General features: G+C 37.5%; 1 long non-coding RNA gene across 1 annotated transcript in view; it reads left to right on the top strand.

Moving 5' to 3' along the window:
• Window positions 1-2546: 2546 nt before the first annotated feature.
• Window positions 2547-22632, top strand: part of LOC112458113 — a 46940-nt gene continuing 26854 nt past the window's right edge. Inside the window, exons 1-2 of the long non-coding RNA XR_003041184.1 lie at window positions 2547-3007; window positions 16441-16500. This is a non-coding gene — a long non-coding RNA (uncharacterized LOC112458113). The remainder of the gene's footprint in view (window positions 3008-16440; window positions 16501-22632) is intronic.

Raw genomic sequence — 22632 nt, forward strand, 5'->3', positions numbered from 1 at the left:
ACTAAACGTTGTACAGCCCCCCGAGCTTCAAATTTTGAACTAAATTTATTATTAAAATAAAAGAATTTATTGTTAAAAAAAATTTGTGAAGCAAGATAAAAAAGTAATGGCGAGTTAGATATAAGAAAAATTTATTATTAATTAGCTGAAATATTGTAAATCCGTAGACTTTTTCTTTATGAATGTTCATTAAAAGCTTTATAAATTAAAATTTGGTCAGCAAATTTATTACTTCTTAAAATTTTTACTTTTATGGATTATATTTTGACTAATTAGGAACAGACTTTTTTTTACAAATTGAATCGTCAGTAAGCTTTTTTATGACAAATTTAACAAGAATATACACTTTCTCTCAATGTAGAATCCTATCGTGTCTATATAACATTTATTTGAATACATCTAGAAGTGCTAATTTATATATACCTGTATAGAATTATTTTAAATATTTAAGACACGGAGAAAGTATAAAAAGGTTCGAGCAGACTGTTGTTAAAAATAAAAGTGCGCATAAATTTTCTTTCTCTTAATTGGCCTTCGCGCCTACATCCACCAAGATTTGCAACTGCAAGGCTTTTTGCCGACGACTCTCGTTCCAGTTGCCTTTCGGCTAATGCTGCTGGTTTTGCTCGATAACTTCTGCACGCCGCTGCCTCGCTACCATCCGTAGTAGCTTCTTGCACCCTCTCGTTACTTGCGTATTATATTAGGAGTAATTATTTTATTGAGTTTCGGCAAGTTTGAGCGTAACACCGCCGCAACGCCGTAGTTAACGCTTTAATCGTCGTGCTACTCCTTTCACGGAACTGATTTCTACTACGTAATAAATTATCTCGTCGTACTTAAGACATCGATATTATAAAAATTACGATGGTGAAAGCGGTATTCTTATGTAACAAATATAAAAAAAATTTATAAATTAATAAGCATACGTACAAAAAAGGGAAACGAATACATTTGAATCAATAATATTAAAAATCGTTTATTCTAAAATAACATTTTATTTAAAAAAATGCGCAAGAATGAATGTTATCGTTTCCCGCGTAGTCTTTTGGGTGCGGAATATGATCCCGTTTATTAAATTGTTCTATCTGTTTCCACCATATTGATTCTGCCAGTTTGAATTCATCAACTTTGACGTCAGATTAGTATTCAGCGATCTAAAAAACCCTTAAGTTTGAATAATATAATTAAAAAATATTTGGTAAAATGTTTTGGTAGAATATTTAGTCTTTAATGGCATATATCGCAACTTTGATGCAAAACCTACATTAATCACAAACATCTTTTTAATAATCATACAATAAATTTCTTTTAAAATGGCTAAAAATCTTAACACTTAATTTTAATACTTAATTTTTATAGTCATGAAACTTCCCCAACACGTCACCTATTGTAATTAATACTCGTAATCAAAATATTTTAAAATAGCCCTCTTTTCACAACTTTAACCGCAAATTTCTCAAAATTATGATGGCAATTAAGAATCATATCTAACGTCCAAAAAACAATGGAAAATACCTTCGATTCTTGTATTCGAAAAAAGTCATTCATCAATTTTGTTAAACAATGTAATTGAAGAAATAAATCTTTTTGAATCGCCAATCTTCATTCGCCTCTCTGCCGACATTAAAATATTATTTATCTGCGATTAAAGATTAACATCAAAATATATCGTTTATTTTTTACAACAATAACAACTGAAAGATTGACATTTTTTATTTGTTTGAAAAAGAATACTTTGAATTTAATATACACCGAATGAAGAGAGAATTGATGTTACATATAGTTAAATACTTTTATTTTTTTACAATCAGTTATTACACTAAAATCGCATTAAAAAATGATATTACAAAACTTTAATAATTTAAAATATTCAAATTTTCTGGAAAACTTTATTTTTTAAGTTATGTCATTGCTGCAGCAAATAATTATAATATGTTACACTGGGAGGTAAAAATAAGTGCGCTATGAAGAAATTATAAATCTTCGCGCGCGATAAACCTGTTTAATCCAGGAATGGACGCCTGGGGTGAATTTTACACCCCAGTATCGAAAAAATGAAGCTCACGTCACAGTAATTTTATGTACTTTTTTCGTTTTTTAAATATTTTTTTATTTCTCCTTTAATTTTTCAGAAAATGTTGAATAAAATCTATATAGAGATACATATATTGTCCTTAAACACTATAATAAATTATAAAACAATTAAAAGATGTGGAATATATAATTAATAACAGTGACTTTTAATTAGACTGTGAAAATCACCCCAGATGACCATTTTGCAAAGAAATCAGACGCCCGTTCCCGGGTTAACATGATCAGATACAAAGCGAAAAGTATTTGAAAGGTTACAATGTATCAATACGCAGAGATTATACATAAATAAGGGCAAAAGGTGTCGGGAGTCAGGGACGGCCGTCTCGGTTGAGCGCCACTGAGGTCTCGCCGACTTCCCCTCCCACTTATCGCCCAGCGCCCGCTCGCCCCACTGCCCACTGCCTGGCGCGTCTCGCTGGTACTACTGACTGGCCAGTCGGTGGCGGGCGCTCGCAGCGTACGTGTCGTGTATCGCGGCTCGGAGCGTTCTACTCCCCTTTACCCCTCGTCACCTATCTCTTTTCTCTTTCTCTCTCCCTCTCGCATCGCGTACGTCGTATCGCGCATTCGTATTACGCGACGGCAGTGATTCTACGTGCTTGACGCGACGCGACGCGACGCGCCGCGTCGGCACGTGCCGGCGTCGGAGGATCGGCGGCGGCGGCGACCGGAGAAGATCCGGGAGGGACGAATTTTGAATTTCGGAGCCAGACGTCCGGCCGGTCGGCGTGCTCCGCTCTCGGGCATCGGTGCGTTTGTTTTGACATGTGTGTAGGCTGCCATATTGGATTACCGCATCGCTGCCGTTGTTGCTGCTGCTGTTGCCGTCGTCGTCGTCGTCGTTATCATCGTCATCACCCTTGCCGCGGGGCACCTAGGCGCGAGACGTGATTTTCGCGCTAAAAAAAAGGTGAGAGAAAGAAAGAGAGAGAGAGAGAGAGAGAGAAGGAACGGCGGGCACGCGCGCGCGCGAGCAAGCGCGACGCCGGCGCGACGACGCGCCGAGGCGTCGTCCTCCGTGCAAGCGCACGAATGAAAGCGCGGCGTTTTCGGGCCCGCTCAATAACGAGAGCGTCGTCGTCGCCGTCGCCGTCGTCGCCGCGCGTTTTTCAGCGCGTTCCCCCGCGTCAATCCCGTTCGGCATTTCGAAATCGCGCTCGTATACGTTCCTTCTCTTCTCTTCGGATTGCGAGACGGAGCGGAGCAGAGCGGAGCCGAGCGGAACAGAGCGGAGCGGCGAAATTCTTCGATCGCGCGACACGTCTCGCTCCGCTCGCGACTGCAACCCGCGCCAGCTGCTCCTAATAACTAATAACCCTCCTGATTTTTGCGTGTCAGATAGATTAATTTATTATACGCTCCGAAATGGCCCCGCGAACGCGAGAGCAAGGAATCAAATACGCGAACAGTAAGACAAAGCTGTGATAAAATTGTAGAATGCGTAAGCACAGCTGGAGAGCCATATACGGAAAGTAGATTTTGCTAACGTATATAGAAATTAAGTCAGATACAGATCTGAAAATAATTATGATAGATAGATGGGTATTTATTTCGTACCTTTCGGCCTTCAAAGGGTTTACAATTTCAACAATACGATATGTTATTTACCGATAACGTACGTATTATGAGTTCAACGGAAGATATTATTTTATTATTTAAACGCGTCTAAACTTTAACTAACATAATTTCTTGTGCGAATCAAGAATTTTTGATGTCGAATCGAATTGAATCAAATTTCATTTTGTCTTTCGAATTCGAATCGAAGAGAATCGAACCGTAGAAATGTAATTTTTAATTAATAATATAATTAGTATTAGATTAAATTTTAACACGTAGATATTGGAAGACTATTTTAATGTGGAAAAATAACATTAATTATGTAATATAAATTCTTTTTAAAGCAAAAAACGTATTTAAATATATAATATAAAATTAATAAATCATTCTTTATTTAGTGCAGTAACTGAAATTAGACAATTAGACGAAAAATCATAGATTATTAAAATTATTAAAATATTTTAATGTAATATCTAATTATCTATCTATAATTATCTATAATTATCTATAATTTCGAATTATATAAATTCGAATTCGAATCGATTCGAATCTCACCCGATTCTATTTGATATTTAAATAGTTTGCACATTTTTAATTAATTTCTTAATTACGTTCTCTATTACTACATTAAGAGAAAAAAATACACAATTTCATTATAATTTTTAGTTATTTTCGGTGTCTACTACATTCTCATAGTTATTATAACAATGCGAATTATAACTGACTCAATATTGCATTATTGTTGTCAGGGCTTTAACATGCGCATTTATTCACATGGTTTTATAACTTTTAATTTAATGGTTATATGTAAATCATGCTAGGTAAATATGATGAAAATGACCATCATAATTGGAAGATCTATGCATATAAGGTTATTTTTATTAATATTATAGCGCAACAATAACTATAAAGATAAGAACGCCAACCATAATTATTTTACTATAAAATTATAATATAGTCGCAAATGCCAAACACTTTTCTCTCAGTGCAAGCTAGCTTCTTTCTGTAAACCTAATGCTATTATTTCTATGCTAGAGAGATGCTTTAACTTTCTTTGATTCTATTCTCTTTCCTTATTTTATTCTCCCTTCTCCATCAGTAATTGCGGCATTCCCATGTTCCTTCTTACCTCCGCAATACAACTCGTTGCAAGGTGTTTTAAAGTCTCAGCTTCTCTCTGACATGTATCCTACTAAGATTTCTCTCTTGTCCTTGCTGAAATTTACTGCCAAGTTCTTCATTCCCACATCTAAATCTCACGATAAATTTTTGTCTTTCCTTTTCTTAAATATTCCAGGATCCCAATTAAACAGAGTTCCTTTCTTCTGAAAGTAATTGTGCTGAATCATCAAAATAATTATGTAATTATGCACTTTAGCGAAACTATTCTTTCTCTTTATGACTAAAGAAATAAGTTATTTACATGGCAACAGATGACTCAGGCGCCGAATGGTAATCATAAAATTTGGTTTTAAAAGCGTTCGGAGAAGTTGAGTCATGCAAATGAACAGATAAGATATTTTGCAGGTAAATAGACATTTCAACGTCGAGCGCGATCCTCAAATTGTTCGTCTTGGAAGTAGTAGTCCAATCGCGAACATTAATATCGCGCGAGTATTTGCATTGTTTTCAAAATTAGAATCATTTTCCGCGACATAATTATACTGTCTCTTTTTAAAACGCTCCTTTTTCAGAATGAGATGCAAAAATTGGGCTTCTCAATTAAGTTGAATGCCTCGTCTCGCGCTTCAGTTTGGAAGATAACGTCGCGAGACGAAGGCAGCCGGTGTCGAAAATGGGGTGATTAGAATTTTTGCGAAATAATGCCAAGTTTTTTGGATTAAGATTTTAACTGCACGGTGAGAATACGAAATGCTGAAGTGTGTTTTGACCTTAACCTGTTCGTTTTGGAAGTAATTCAATTTCGAACGTTAATATCGCGAATATTTGCAATTGTTTTCAAAATTGGAGTTGTTCACATCGTTTTTAGCGACGTAAGCATGCTGTCTCGAAACGTTTCTCTTCCAGAATAAAATGCAAAGATTAGTAGATATAGATATCGATAAATGCGAGGTTCGAATTAGGATGTCTGTACGGCGAGAATGCCGGAGTGCCGAAGTGGTTACCTCTGTGAAGTTTGCACCCCATCTTTCAAAAAATCAATTTTTTCATCAAGTTCTGAATGCACCCCGAACAGTTCTAGAGTTCGAAGTGTCCGAAACTCCGTAAGGTACACGTTCCCCGATTATCGAACTCGGATGTGATTTGGTCCCGCGCGGCGGGGTCGAATACAGAAGCGCGCTGTCAACGATCGCTCGATACTATACTTTCCCCTCGCAGACGTCGCGCCACGCGCGAAACGCCGAACAACAGTTTGTTCGTGACGTGTTTCGGACATTATACGTAATATATACGTCACGCTGGCTTATCGTTTACGATCCGTGCCTTGACGAAAAGCGATCCCCGTATATACTCGTTCTCGATACGAATCTCGAAATGAACGCGTTCCATTAACCGCCTCTATTTAGAAAATATAATGTGCCGCCGTGGAAACACCCTATCGCGATTTCACATCAAACTACCCTCTTTAATCCGATTAACCGTGAAAATTTATGGATTATATCGTGATAAATATTCAACAAAATCCAACAGTTTTCTTGAATACGTGACAGACGGAAGAAATCAGTGCACGCAGACAAATTACATGTACTACCTGCAAGTAAATATTACTTATTTTAAGTATTTAATAGGTTTATATATCCGAAATCTATCATAAAGTTAGCATAAAGTATCACATATACTTAAAACATATTCTGGATCTTAGAAAACATATTTTTTTTAATACTTCAAACAAGAATCACATATAGATACTCAAAACATATTCTGGATCTTAGAAAGTATTTTTTATTAATACTTCAAACAAGAATATTTATATAATTAATACAAAAATTCGGTCTGTTTATTATATAGAGTCTACAGAAGAGAAGCATATACTTCAATAAAGATATCACTATTTTTTATAGAAAAGTTTATCCGCTATTTTTTTTTAATCAAGTATAATATTTCTTCACCTAGAATAATCTGCTAACTTCCAAAAAGAGATTATATTCTTGATGATGATGACGATGATTGATTCCTTTAATTCCTAAATGGAACATAGGGTTTCTCAGGAGGTTTCAGTAATCTCGTGTAACAGTATAGGCATAGAATATTAAAATTCCTGTGATCAGGTGCATTGAACCTGCGTGGTTCTTCGTGCAGGTTATTACGAGTCTGGCACTTTACTCCACTAGACCACACCTCTGATTATATTCTTAGTGTTGCATATTCTTAGTTTTCAGAAGAAGTAATTCATTGATTTCAAGTATTTCATATTCTTATTCTTACCTAAAGAATCATAGTAAACTAGTCTATGAAAATAAAAATAATTACTTGTTCCGAGATAACATTGTTTCTAGAAAGAATATATTTATTTGAATCGAGAACATGGATTTACTTGAAGCAAGAAAAATTTTCATTTTTCTAAACTATATTTCGTTTTCTGATTCTTTTGCATATAGAAATTCTTTTTCTATTTATAATAAATATTCTTACGTTAATGTATCTTCAAATATTCAAATTAATTCTATATAGCTTTTCTTCGGTAAAGTTTCATAATATTCTTGAAACAAAAATAAATTCTTTTGCAATGAGCACAATATGATGAGCTTTTCTAAGACTTGTGACAAGTCTTCGTACATCTGAAAACTATTATTAAGAAAATATTCTTTGTTGAAGAAAACCATTACTTAAAACAAATCAAATCAAATAAGTTTGCTTTTCTTGGCTGTAGAATATTTTTCTGTATGTGCTTTTATATTTTTCGCAAAATTACTACAGATGTATGAATGAAACATTTTCGCAATTTATTTCTAAAATTCAGATAACTTGTTGACATATTATTTTATTTTACAAACCCCTGGCTCGTCGTTTCACGCGACGAAAGCTTGGTCAAGTTCATGCAGTAATTTCAGACGAATCTAATCTCAGTATAGGTCGGTGTATCGAACATAGTTCCAGGCGATGCGTCAAGGTTCAATGCTGCTATTTTTGATGATTACGAGAAGTAAACGTTCTCTTCCGCAGCGGTGGCGACTGAAATTGATTTCGATACGAGAGAAAGAGAAAGAGAAGAGAGAGGAAAAGAGAGAGTAATCCTTGCGCAGTCTCAGCTTACATAACGCAATTACCTCGGTGATCCGTAATGACGAGACATGAATCACACCTCTCGTTCGCGCTCAGAGTGTTCAGACAACACGGTCGCGCGCGACGCACGTACCTCTATACCGGCGGATGTTGACGACGCTCGGCGCGTAGGAGAACGAGTGATATCACTTTCGAAACGGCACTCTCGGACGTATGTACCACGTTCCCCGCTGTGCGTCACTCATCTACGTCGAACATCGCGCGGACGATAAATTCCGCGTATCGTAGCTCACGATCGCCGCCGCGTCGTCGATCTATTCGCGCGTTATTATTGTACGTGTATCGAGTCGAGTAGATCGATAATATAATTATCTCACATGCGACCGTTCGTAGAGGTAAAATTTTATTGTTCTATGTGGAACTTGGAGACGTGTCCTCGACTTAATTTTGGATAATAAAACTCCCTACATGCTCGATCTTATCTGTCGCGCGAAGGTTTCCTCCGAGGTTTTCTCACGAACCTTCGCGGCTCGATTTCTGACTTAATGACATTAGATCCGTGAAAGGAAAGAGAGAGAGAAAGAGACAGAAAAATAAAGACAGATGTTGATGGTCTAACAAAGTACAACGCGACGTGCAAACGAGAACGAGAGAACGGTTTTTCTTCACCGCGGCTTTTTCGCGCCGGTCTCGACGCTAATATTTTTTTTCCTCCTCCCTAAGGCTCGAATGGCAAGAAATAAAGGAGATCGTAAGCGAAACAGGTTACGGTCGTGGCTTAAAATTAGACTCGGTGTACAAGCGCGCGCCCGATTCATTTGCGACGGCTCGTATTCATGTTCCTTCTCCCGGTCACTCCGTTTCACCGCGGGAACAAAGGAAAGCCAACGAGCCTGAAAGCGAGACGGGGAGGAGGGAGCGAGAGAAAAAGGAAGTACGCGACACCATACGTACGCAACGCGCGCGCGCGCGTGCGTGACGAAAGGGCGCGGAAGGGTCGCGAAGACGCAGATGTTCGCTCGAGGTTTGCACACGGGATTTTAAATATCGCCTGCCCGCGACGTAATTCCGTAATCCCGTAATCAAGCCGTCATAAAAGGTTTCGGCGTTCACACGTTCCGCCTGCGCCCGGTGAGATCGCCTCGTTTTCGCGGCGCGAAAGAGGCGAAATATCGCGGGGCGCAGAATGAGGCGCCACGTAACATGGAACGCGTCTCAATTTATTGCGTAATTCTCGCGCAAATCGACCATTATCTCGCGGTATCACTGTTCGTAAAGATAAAATTTTATTGCTCGTGGAATTTTGAGATGCGCTCTCGCTTTTATTTTGCGATGTATTTTACACGCTTGATCTTTATCTATTATACGAAGGTTATTGCACGAACTTTCGAAAAATTACGTTTAATTTTGTTTGAATTATAGTGAGATGGAGGAAGTATATATAGGTATAAGATGAGTAAACGTGTAATCTTGTGGAATAACGAGAATCTTATAGGTAAATGAGGGAAAGGAAAATACTCTGGGCTAAAAATTAAGATTCAACGCAATTAAGGGGGTATTCTGGTTTAAAAGTATTTTTTAGGAATTTTTTGTAGGAAAACGAAAAAAACGAATAACGTTAAACTTTACATGTTCTTTTAGCCTTATTTTCAGAATATATTTTTATTTTCTAAATGACAAAAACGCTTTTCTTTTTTTACGTTATATCTTGGTCACTATGAGCTCGCAAAAAAAACGCAATAAACGGTGTAAATGATTAGCTGTTTTAGATACTTATACATAAAATGCATACAATGAATGCAACAACTAAATGCATAAAATGATTTAGCTGTTCTAGATATCTGAAACGCAAAAACCAAAACTTCTTATTCAGGTGAAGTGTGGCTAATGACCACAGGATATAACATAAAAAAGAAGAGCGTTTTTGTTATTTCCTTTTTTCGTTTTCCTGCGAAAAGGCCTGAAAAATACTTGTTTACGACCTTTCAAACCAGAGAATATCCTCTTAAGGAGACTGGAAGGTCAGATTGCTAGAAAATCATGCTTGTTTTTGACAATGCTTTGTGACAAATTGAGTAAATGTGCGAGAGTGAGATTTTGAAATATATTTATACAATATATAAAGAATAGAAAAATATATTTTTTATATGGCTGAAGTATACTCCGCTTTTTTTCGAGTTCATCGTTTTGCAATATCTCGACTCTCGGTGGTCTGATCAGAGAAAATTTTACCTAGAAGTCTTTGAGGAGGGGATTGTCATTATCTGATAAACCACTACAAAAAAAATTGAATAAAAATTAACAAAATGGCAGCTATTATTAAGAAAGAATTCAAAATTTTCAGTCCTTTTACAATAAAAAAATCAATATCTCGAAATGAAAAATTTTTGCGGGGTTGTTCACCTGGAGAGCCAGATAAACAAACATTATTGCTTTAAAATTTTAAATCAATACGAAGCTTATATATAGTTTCGGAGAAATCACTGCAAAAAGTTAATAAATAAAATTTGGGGGAAGACGTGTTTAAAGTTTAATTACATAGCAATTAATGATACTTCTAGAAAATCGAAAATCTCTTCAGTCTCCTCTTAAGCTCGTTAAAAAAATATGCGTATTATTTGCTATATACATGTTTATTTATATTAGACTGTTTAATTTCAAGTAATGAATTTTTTAATAATTAGTTTTAGAAAAATTTAGTAATAAATTGAAGTAGGAAACGGTAGGAACGTTTCAAAGGGGAGAATTATGATTCTCTAACATCTATGGAAGGGACAATGAAATTGCCAACTGTAGCGTCTCTTTTGAGTTCCATGAAAGTTCCACAAAAGTCACAGATGGAGGCAACTCACAGCCCCCGAAAGATATGGGGAAAAGAGACCTATATTATCCCCCTGCCACATATTACTCAACCCCGCATCCATCAATCCACAGCAGCTGAACTCGAAATAGTTTTATAGGAATGAGAGGTGGGAATCTGTGGCGAAGGGTAATTATAATTAATGAACATTTTACGCAACATATTTCGTGCTGTCCGGTAGTACATTGAAAGTGCACCAGGGACAAAGATTGATGATGTGTTTCGAACACGTACACTTTTTGTACGACACATGTTAAATCGTATATTTTCGGGATTATTCAAAATATTTTACGTATTAATATTTAGCCGAGATGAAGAAAAAACAGGAATATAGAATTAACTTGAAAAAGAAACAGTTCCGATATTTCTCGAGTGTTGCGCAAACCGTCTCGCTCGCCCTCATAACATCCCTCTCGCAAAAGAAACGTAAAAACATTGAACGTGACCCGATTCACTATAGGTTATTCATAGCGGCGCGCACACTGGCGCTGGTAAAAGTCTTGTGACGCAGCGTGTCAAACGCATATTCGTGTGCGGGCGTGCGTGTGCCTCTGACCGAGTGGCAGCGTGAGAGTGACGTAAGCCCGTAAGAGAGATCTGAAAGAGTTAATTCGTCGTCGGACCATCGCCTAAACGATACGCCTGCCTACGCCATACCCATCTACGTTTTATCGTCTTTAGGCTGTAAAAGATAATTGGATCTCGGCGTTTCACTATTATTGACCCGCGTTATTCAGCCGGCAATGAAAGAATTACCTGAATCTTCATCAAAATTTAACGCCAAGTTACATATTTGATTCAATTAATTTAGTTTCTAAGGAAAAACTAATTAACTGAAAATACTATGGAAATTGAAATTTCTCTCGGTTGTATTAAAGCTCCTCCCTCCCTTTTTCTCTCCCATTTTCTCTCTCTCTCTTTCACGTATAAATGAGAAAAATTAAGAGTTAATTTTGCTTTACCTTAGACCGCAAGCTTTGTGAATCTGTACCAACTCATTACGAGACACTGAACGCTGTCAGGAGTTTTGTCCGCGCGTGCGCGTGTGCGATGGAGGAAAAAAGAATCTGTCAAAGGAACGTTTCTCAGATTAGCGTTTGAGATTCGCTTTTGTCTCACGGCGCTTTTCAGTGGAGCTTAATTAATTTTTTGTTCGCTCGTCGCGGCTCAACTCAATTAATTAGTCGACTCTATGAAATCGATCTTTTTTAGCAAATTTTTAAGGAGTTAGTCTATACAAGTTATATCCGTGCTACCGGAAGTGGTATTAATAAATCCTGATTTATTACGTGGAACATCCTGGAGAGATTCCTCCAAACTATATATTAAACCCATATAATATTAACTTTTGCGTCATCTTTTTGTTGCTTAATAAATTTATAATTTACGCAAAGATGATACTAAAGATAATGTTGCTTATCTTTTCTGGTTATACTGGGTTTTAAAAGGTTTAGTAGGTCATCGACAATTTCTGTTCTTTTATTTTCGTAATTTATTTCTTGACGTTACGTATATATCTAGTTACACAAAGACATTGAGTGCGAGCAAAGGAGAACTGCTTCTCATTTCCAAACAATGTACACAATTTAGCATATATTGCGATTATAATGAGAGCTGTTATCTTATTTCAAGAGCCGGACAAATAAAATGTTCAGCACAAAACGAGTCGGTAAATATATCGTGAATATTTACACACTACAGTCTTTCTCCATTATACATTCTTGTTTCGGAGATATTGTGATGACCCTCTTGCGCGCTCGACCCTGACTAAAACAGTCGTTATCTCCGAATAAGATAAAAGAGTTAATTTTTATCTATCGGCCATTTTCTAATCCATGAAGTCGATCCCTCGCCGAGCGATATCTTAGGCGCCTGGACCGAATCCACGTTTCCGGGTGCTAGGAGAAATATAACCGCGGCAGCGTTCGCCGCGCGCCGCAAGAACTTTCCATGCAAATGTTTCGTGATCGATATCCACCGCCACCGACGCCGATCGCGGCACCTTTCTCCGCTCCGGCTTCCGCACGCACACCGCCCGCGCGCGGCCCTGCCGTTTCCCGTCACTTTTCCCGTTGTATGTTCTTCGAGCGGGTGTTTACCCCGGAGGAACAGCGGGAGCGTTTCGCCCGGCGCGGCGCCGCGTGGCGTACACAAATGCAAATTTCCGAATCAACAATTTAAAGCCGTCTACTCGTTTAATTAAGGGTTTCGGAATTTCTTCGGCCGTTAGAAACCTCGATTTATTTCCCTCGCGGAGATAAATAAGTACGAAAGCGAACTTTTGTTTCAAGTGCGCTCGGTGATAACGATGCGTCTTAAAGATTCTTCCGAATTCTTCTCAGTTTTTATAATTATACATATAAAATATCCATCATTTTTCTCTTATTTACATGCAGAGAGTCTCTGAAATATTAATATAAGAAAAGTAAGTAATTTTTTATGAAACAATAAGTATAAAATGTAAAATGTAGAATAAAATATTTTTTATGCACTTTGTTTTCGAGAAAAGTGGTTTTGAAAATCGCTTTTCTATTATACTTGAACAATTTCTAAGAGTCTTGGTGTCATGTATCGTCTCAGTTGTTAAGATACATACGAAAAGATACAACATTATACATTGAAAAAATGAAAATGATTTTAATTTTATAACTTTTTCAGTAACTTCTTAAATTATTTTTAATCTATACATATATAAAAACAAATGTCCTGACTGACTGATCGACTGACAGACTGACTGACTCATCAACGCCCAGCCCAAACCCCTAAACCTAGAAATATGAAATTCGGGGAGTATATTCCTTCCATGACGTAAGCACCCACTAACAAGAAGCATGCACCCACTAATTTTTAGAAATTCGATCCGTAAGGTAGTGAAAAGGAGTAAAATGTGTTATCGTAGCGAAGCACGAGTATCAAGCTAGTATAATATAATATAAAATAAATAAAATATAATTTATATATTTTAATAACCGTCGAGATAAATTCGATATAAATCGTTCAAGTTTGATAAAGCAGGAATACGTTATTAATTTTCCAATTTTTTAAATTTTATTTTTCTTGAAAATAAATACAAGAAAGTTGCAAATTTTATCCTATATTCTTTTAATTTATGTACTTTTTCATGAGAAATCTTTCCTTTTCCGATTGTACCATCAGTACTAGAATATTATGTATATAGTATAAATATAATATTTCCGGTAGGTATATAATATTATGATATGACAAGGTAAATGTGTATTACGCGCCATTGATTTTTCTCGTTGCTATTATTATGCGCCATTGAATCCCCATCTATTGTACGCAACGTGTGCAACGTGTCTTACCACACCCATCAGTTTCGCGTGGAACTTAATTGTTTACTAGGCGCAGCATGTGCTTGACCAATATTTGCTTGACTGTCGCATGTAATCAGTACCTCGGCCTTCGGAAACATTTCCCGAGCTAAAAATAGTTGTTACATTAAATTTTTATTTTAATACGTGCCGCTCCATCGGTGATGGGTGGTACACGCCGAACTTTCCAGTCAGGCCAGTTGATATTTTGAATATAAGCAGGTACATTATTATTACATACATTATTTTGAGCACAAGTACATACAATATCATACAATATTTCGCAGTATTATTAATTCGTACATAATTAATATGTATAAAGCAGTTGTCACATCATGTACTATATCGGTGCAACGTGTTAATACAATATGTCTTTTTCATTGTCACAAAAAAATTCTTTAATTATACATATATATACTTTCTCTTATTCTTATTTTTAACACACTCTATACTTTCAACAAATCAATATTGTAAGATTCAGTATTATATACAACATTTTATACAGTAATATGTATATTCGTAAAAAAATTTTAAATTAAATTAATCGAATTCGCGTATAGAAGTATAGGAAATAGGTGTGGAGTAATTATATATTTACTGGCTCGTTCTCCGCTGATACATTTATCACCCTCTCGCGCACTGTGCCTATGTTGCATTATATCGAGATCTAAGTGTAATTCGTCGCGGCGTGTATAACGCGTTTTCGTTTAACGAGCCGACAAATGGGGCCCTTTGCAAAATGTCCCATCGCGTCGTCGTGAGAGAACAAAAAGCCTCTCTCTTCCCTGCCCTCTCATCCAACCCCGTAGCTGCCCTTGGCTGTGCGCGCGAGCCCCGCGGCCAACATCTGTTACCCTCTGTCGTTAATTGTTATTGCACGTACGACGGCGGTGCACGTTGCCCGCAGTGACGGCCATTAAACTTCCCCATTACATTATTGCCGAGTCGGTCGACGACGACGGTCGGTTCGAGGCTCCTTCTCGGTCGACGAAGAGCACTTTTAACGGCGCGAGCACTTACCTATAGGAGGCGACGATTTTCCCGGTGCTAAAAGCATGATTTACACACGCCGTGGCCGTCGGATTAAAAATGTGGCCGCGAGCGAGCGGTTACGCAAACCCCCATGACATCCGACACCCCTGCAATACCCTGCATGAATCGTCGCGCTGCGCCGTCGCTGCTAACGCTGCTCCTACAGAAATAGGTGACTGACTGCAGGCAGATGCTTTCGCGTGTATACATAAATGCCCGTTTAACCAAACGCGCGCGCGTTTATTTTTGGTCGCGCTTTGGCGGAGTGCGCGCCTTTATGACGACGTCTCTCTCGCTTTTTTTCTCTCAGCAGATTATTTCTTTCGCCACTATCGTTCTTACATTCGTATCGATCATTCGGCAAAGTATAAACCTATTACTATCCAGTGTTTGCTGTAGCTGATTTTAAAATAATCTGAGATGAAGATCCGTATCTTAGATGAGAAAGATGATTTTCTTTTAATTAATCTAGATGAGATAAAAATATGAGATAATTATCGCTGATTTTTATACAAATAATTTTAGGTTTATGAGACTAGGTATTCATAAAAATTTATAAAAAGAATTACGCAGATTATAATAAAAACAGTATTCATAATTTTATTTTGAGTTTTTATTTCTCAAAAATAACAGTTTTCCGAATGTTTTGTCTAAGCAGCTTCGGCGGGGTGCACTGATTTGCTGTGCTAAACTAAAAAGGCGCTTTACTGGGACTGACGATGACCAGGGATTATATTAAAAAAAAAAAAAACATTTTAAACGTTTGGAAAATTTATAAGAGATTGGAGTTTCTTCGATTTAGATTCCAAATACGAAAGTGCTTCGATGCCACTAATAATTGTTTACTTATTATTCCTTTTTTTTTAAACTTCTAATAGTAGCGGAAAGAAAGAAATTTGATCTGTTTTCGAGTGTAATGACATTCTTGCAGTATAAATAATCTACTTTTTTCAAAAATAGGTCTTTACACAACTTTATAGCGTTCATATAACGTTCTGGAATCTAATTTAATTTAGACGGCGGTAAAGAAATAGCAGAAAGAATGGAAATCTTACTATCTTAAATAATTTTTAGATAAGATGACGTGATTTTTCATCTAAGATGAAGATGAATATACTTTCTATTTTTTTATCTAGATAAGATATAATAAGGATGATCATCTATAAGATATTTAGATGCTGGTAAACACTGCGTACTATATTATAATGAATGAAGATGACATTAAATTAGTTTTGGCTTTTAGACACATTATTGATCCAGAAGAATACATCTTACGATCGTTATGCCTCTCAATTTCTAATAATAAATGCATAGATAACTTTGCCTGATATAACTTTGTAATAGATTTTTTTATTCGATTCTTTTTTTGCATTGCAGGACGATCTATTTGTGGATCAGGCATGGAACCTGTCACAACGATTGCGCGGTACAGTTAAGGTAAGTGATCTTTATATATTTTATAAGAGTGTTATGCGCTGCCGACTAATTAAATTAATGAATTTGTATCCTGCAATCAAGCTTAGTCGTGCGATTTCTCCAACTTTCGCGATCTCTTTTACGCGACGAGATTAGATAAAGTTGCCACTTATTGCTTGCTTAAATGTCAACAGGAGGTCGAGCCAGATAAGTGGCACCTACGCGCGTTACGATTCGCGCATACGTGTTAATTGCAGGTCATTGGGTCAAACTAATAGCCGGTATCCACCTCGCGCGTATCCACCTGTGCACCGTATTGCGCATCGAGAAACGATTTCCCAATGTGCTCTAGTTATAAAACCAGTGAACAGCGATGCTGCGAGCGTCGGCGGTTATTATTAGTTCTGAACTTGGCTAGGTTAAGAAAAGAAATTTAATATCGCATTATAAGAAAAAATACACAGAGAATATGATCGAGCTCAGACATATAGAAAAATCTAATCTCTTTTTTTCTCTTTTATTAACTTATTTGGCGCGCGCGCGCGCGCGTGTATGTCAGATGAATTATGTTAATAAAGAAGAAATGAAAGATATATATACAGTACATGTATATATACATATATATACAACATACATCTTTACTCTCTCTAAAACCGTTAATTATGATCATAAATTGGAAAAAAATATTGGCGTAAAAGTAAAATCACATTTTAATGTAATTTTATTTTCACGTCAATATTTTTTCGCAATTTATGATTATAAATAGCTGTTTTCTATATTATTTATAGAAAATGGCTGAACATGACGATAAATTGGGAAAATAAATATCGGCGTAGATTTTGAGAATGTAAAGTTATTTTAAGCGGGAGAACTATGGAGAGAGTATATAAGCGCAGAGAAAACAAATATCTTCAAAAATATATTACGAAGCTTAGGGTCAGAGATCACGATCTTCTCCCGGTCACTTCCGTCGATTAGATGCCAACTCTGGCGTAGAATAACGACGAACTAAGAACGTGAATTGTGGTAACGCGTAAGCGAAGCCGTTGAAAGAATTTCACGAGAGGAGTTTGCAATCATCTTCGATGCGCTATCGTACGAGAAAACAAATAATATATTTCATAACAGATAAGACGAACGATGCCGGTACTGTCCGCGATTCACGGAGAGCTCGGTATTTCCGCGCGTGGTAATTGCTTTTTTCTCTCGCGCTCTTTCTCTCCTTCCCTCGCCAGCGCGGCGCTTTCGACGTATCGTGGGAAAAATATATCGATCGCGGCTGGCGCGGATGCAATCGCGCGCGTCTGCAATACTGAGCGGTAACACGACCATCGCTTCTCGGAAGCGCCGCTGCCAGCTCGAAGAAATTTATTACGTTTCTCATTCTCTTGAACTAATGTGAAAAGTATAATCGTGTATACGAGACTGGACCGTCTCGTAAACAATATTTGTAATTTTTTGTGAATCATTCGATCTATCGCAGAGATAAATGACCGCTTAGAAATCTGGTCAATGCTCGGGATAAAATTTGGACAATAAATCTGAACCGAATTTTGCGTCGGAAGTCGCTGTCTCGGGTGTACCTATTTCTTTCGTGAGTCGTATATTACACCGCGACTCTCAGGTGAAAAGACTTAATGTACTTAGCCGCACACGGAAAGAGGAAAGTTTTGAGTAATATTCATGCGTTTTCCTCGAGAAAAGCTTATACCATACGTAATAATTTTTCTCACGAAAATGGCGCCCGGCTCACCCGCGAGTATACCTGTTTCGCGACAACAGCTCAGTCGCGCGTCCTTGATTTTCGAGATTATTAACTTTGGAGAAGTTGTTGCAAAAAATATTCTTACGCTCATTAAGTAGCTGAAAAAAAGAAAAAATCAGCGACCACACCTTTCTATTCTGATTTCACTTCATGCGATATCACACACACCGTAACCTTCTATAGACTTTCCATTATTTTGAAACGAAACACTCTACCATATATGTCTTGCATGCAGATTTACTTTTGAGGTGCATTGAAATGGGAATCTTCTGTAAATATTTCCATTTTCTAAGACATTTATATTCTATCTATGGGGAAGGGTCTTATAAAAAACGCACGTCGTTTTTACGGCGTACATGCATTTATAATACGAAAAGAATTCTGTATGTAACATCTGACATTTCGCGAGAATATTGATTCATGAAAAATATATTTGTTTATTACATGAATAACGCGATATACAGTGATAAATAAAAAAAGTCGCTATATGTATGTATCTATATATTTTTTGGTAAAAAATAAAGGATAAAAATATATACGTGTGTGTGTGTGTGTGTGTGTTGGCGAAACTAGAACCTATTTTTTTTTAATTACAAATTGATAACATGGGTATCACTTTATATAATTTCTAATACGTCGATTTTAATTATAAAAGTTTTAAAAATTACAAAAAGCATTGTAGCATAGCGTGAAAAGATTTGAAACTGATCGTACAAAGCGAGAAATTATTTATGATATTGCGCGACTTGTTTCCGTCATACTCATCTCAAATAAACATAAATTTTGAACAAAGACAAAAGGACATATATAACTATAACAGATCGTTTTCAAATAATAATAGATAGATATACAATATATATATATATAGGTAGATAACGTTTGGCCACATAGCAGTTGTGTGTGCAGCTTATTACATCACATTAGAAATATTTTCTAGTGCCTCTGCAAGACGGCGAAGGAGACAAATCGAGGATATATTATTTGACAAAAACTATCCGCGATCAAAATGAGTTATTAGTTTTCTCATATGCGTTGCGGCATCTCGGCAATATCAAAATGAAGAAAGTATTTGGAGCCTCTCCAAAATTCCGCCGTTCCGTCATCCGGCTCTTCGTCGGGCTGTATATACGGGCGAACGGCCGTAAATAGGTACACAAAACCGTAGAACGTCTTTCAGTCTCAGGAAAGGACAAAAAATATCAACTGTATAAAAATGGAAATATGATTTTTCATTACTTACTGAGAGTTTATCAATTGTATGATCCTCGAAACGCGGAAAATGACAGCTATTTTATACATCTCGCGAAACTATAGGGGAGATTACAACCTCTTGATAATGCTGTTGCTCGATGGCGAATCTGTAATATTTAAATCACCGACGAGATGAAAGCACTCACGTTTGGATAGCGCATAAGGGTTGCAAGTTGCAAGTGCAGCCTTCGGAATGCTTTCTATGCGGCGCACACATCGCTGCATCTCGGGGCTCAACCAGCCTAAAGCCTGATGCAGACGCGGGGAAAATAATAGACGGTCGTGCAAAAGAAATGAAATGTTCTTAATGAACGAGAACGCCGTGCGCGCGATCGCATTGAATGCGCGCGCGTGCCGTGTGTGTATGCGCTATGAAAAGCACTACATTTTCGACTACAGCGAGTGGAAACGTACAGGCTCTTTTTATCCGCGAATTGTACGCAGGGACGGCTAATAGAACGCACCTGCTGTGAGACGAAAGGTTGCGGATCGTGAAGGATCCTTCTTGCGGTTCAATAGCTACGGCTTCACCGGATGTTTTTTAAATTCGCTTCGAATTGCGAATAAGTGAACGATTTGTCCTTAAAAACAATTTTGCTGAGATGTAGCGTAATAAGATAATGGACATCATTCTGAATACTCCTCGTAGATTTTTTTTTCATAGAATTGGATATAAAAGTCTACATGTTACAAATTGATGATAATAAATTAGAAAATGCTATAATGGAAACAATGCTGCCAGATTACACTTTTATTGAGTAAATATTTAATTTTATTTTTATACATTTTATTACATTGCATATGTTAACTTATGCATGTAATATATATTTTTAATATGTTTCTTGCTCTACTCGTTATACGCTCTCTGTGCTATATAGAAATATATATAGATATTCTATGTATTATTTTTGTTTAAATTAATATCGCTCATGCAATTAAGCCAAGCTAAACGGCCCAGTTGTGTATACATACATCGCGAAATCGAAAGTTATCCCTTGTGCAATGTTTATTAAAATTCTCAATTGTGACGTTATCGCTTATTGTTCATCCGTTGCTCGCGCGAGGAATAAGACTTACAATAGAGCATATTCGACCGTTTCCGGATGCGCGGTGGCAGGAGTTTCATCTTTTCGTCGATGCATCCAGGCGTTATCGAGCGCGCGAGTTATGAGCGTGTATGCAATCTGACATAAAAGTACTCCGACGTAATGCCGCCTTCGCGGGAGCGCGGGAATAACGCGCCGGGTCGGAAAGAGAACCGTAACACGTAACATCGTAACAGCGCATTGCAACGAGCAAAACGGCGCGACGCGGATGTTGCACCGCCGCGCCGTCCATGAAACCCCGCGCCACGTGCGAGCCAGCTTCGAGTAACAGCCGAGCGAAAGAAGATGTGGGAACATCGTGTCCTCTATTCCCGCGCGCTCGCAAAACGTACGACGCTCCTCGGGGATAAACGTTGTATCCTGCCCCCCGCTTCGTGTCCTCTCTTCTCTTCATAATTCTCGGAAGAATGCTTGTTTCCCCGGGAGTTTACGGTGCACCTATAAATTCCCGAGCGAGCTTCAACGAACGAACCCGGCACGCGTTAAGACGAGGAAGAGTCGGGGCTTATAACATAGGGCCGTCGCTGTCGGCCTTCGGTTCAAGTGCGCTGCGTATATATATATATATATATATATATATATATATATATATATATATATTTTTTTATATATTTAGTGTTTCTCGAAAGGATTCAGCCTTGAACTGGATCACCGAGGTCGCCGCGCTACGCCTGCTGGACGCTCCGCATAGGCACGGGCGGAATCGTGAATCGTGGTCCGTATCGCGTCTTATCCCGGTGATAGAAACGTGAGATGTATTTTACTGAATTTACTGCGGGCTATTTGGAGCGTTTGAGCAATAGAAGCATTCTCGGAACGGCACCTTGCATTCATCAGTGATTAATCATTAGGTATACATATTCGATGATTAATCGTTGTACGTTAAAGAAAAAATGAATTTAGTTCGCATTCTTGTTAGCTAAAAATAAGCTAAGGTTCGGGTAGAGATTTGAAAATTGGGAGAACGCGTTTATACCTAAGGACGTAAAATATTTGAACGGTTATTAAGCATTTTAATATTTCCTATGCTTGTGTGCTGAACTGAATTTATTTCGCACATAAGAGCGCAGAATATGTGAAATGGGATGATTAGTGTTAATGACATCGGTGAATTAATTGTAGATGTAAAGCAATTTCAATTAAATAATGTAAATTATTTTGCGGACACGCACGGCTGGGGTAAATCTGTATAATAATGTACGCGATTTCAATAACCTGCTCGGACTGCGTAATACGCGCAATGCGAATGAAATAACTGAGCAAATCACCAAATAGTTTATCAAATCGAATTGCTAACAAGTTATCATCATAACAATGTCCGGACATTGCGTTGCTCGAAAATGAAATAAAACGAAGCAGGCTGTATTAAAAAAATTTTTTTTTACGAAACGAAAAAGGAAAGCAGCATTTATTTACGATCATCGTCGCCACTGTGGAAGTAAGATTTGTGAAAGCACGTCTCGTTAATCTAATTATGTATTACACTTTTCTGAACTTACGACAGATAAGTGTAATCCTAGTCGTAGTAGGTATTATTAATGACTAATCGAGCAATTTGTTCCGCAAGGCGAAGCAACGGAGGAACGTGCGTCTCCTCATCGCGTCGCGTCAATCGCATTAACTTACCGTTTTTCTCGCTTTACTCCCCCCTCCCCTGCTACCTACACCTTTCATTTCGCTTACGTCAATTCCGAATTCAGCGTGGGCGTGCCGCCTGTATTGTATGTGTATCGTTATTGCGAACGCGCGGTACAAACGATACACATGCAAATGCGCGAAAGACGGACTACAGAGAGGTACCTACGTTGTGCAAGCGCGTACGTATCAAATTAAGAAAGAGAAAGTCAACTCATTGCCTGTAGAAGATGGGAGAATATATATGATGAGAAAATTAGTATACGCTAAATATAGCGAAGCAATCTTTAATTGTAAGAAAAACACTGCCGAAAACACTTAAAAACGTTATTTATTCAAGAAACGTTAATTTTAAAGGGGTGATTGTACGGGAATTTTCAAAATAAGATGAGTCGC

This window comes from Temnothorax curvispinosus, unplaced genomic scaffold (assembly GCF_003070985.1).
Source record: "Temnothorax curvispinosus isolate PA1 unplaced genomic scaffold, ASM307098v1 QBEX01008703.1, whole genome shotgun sequence".
Lineage (NCBI taxonomy): Eukaryota > Metazoa > Arthropoda > Insecta > Hymenoptera > Formicidae > Temnothorax > Temnothorax curvispinosus.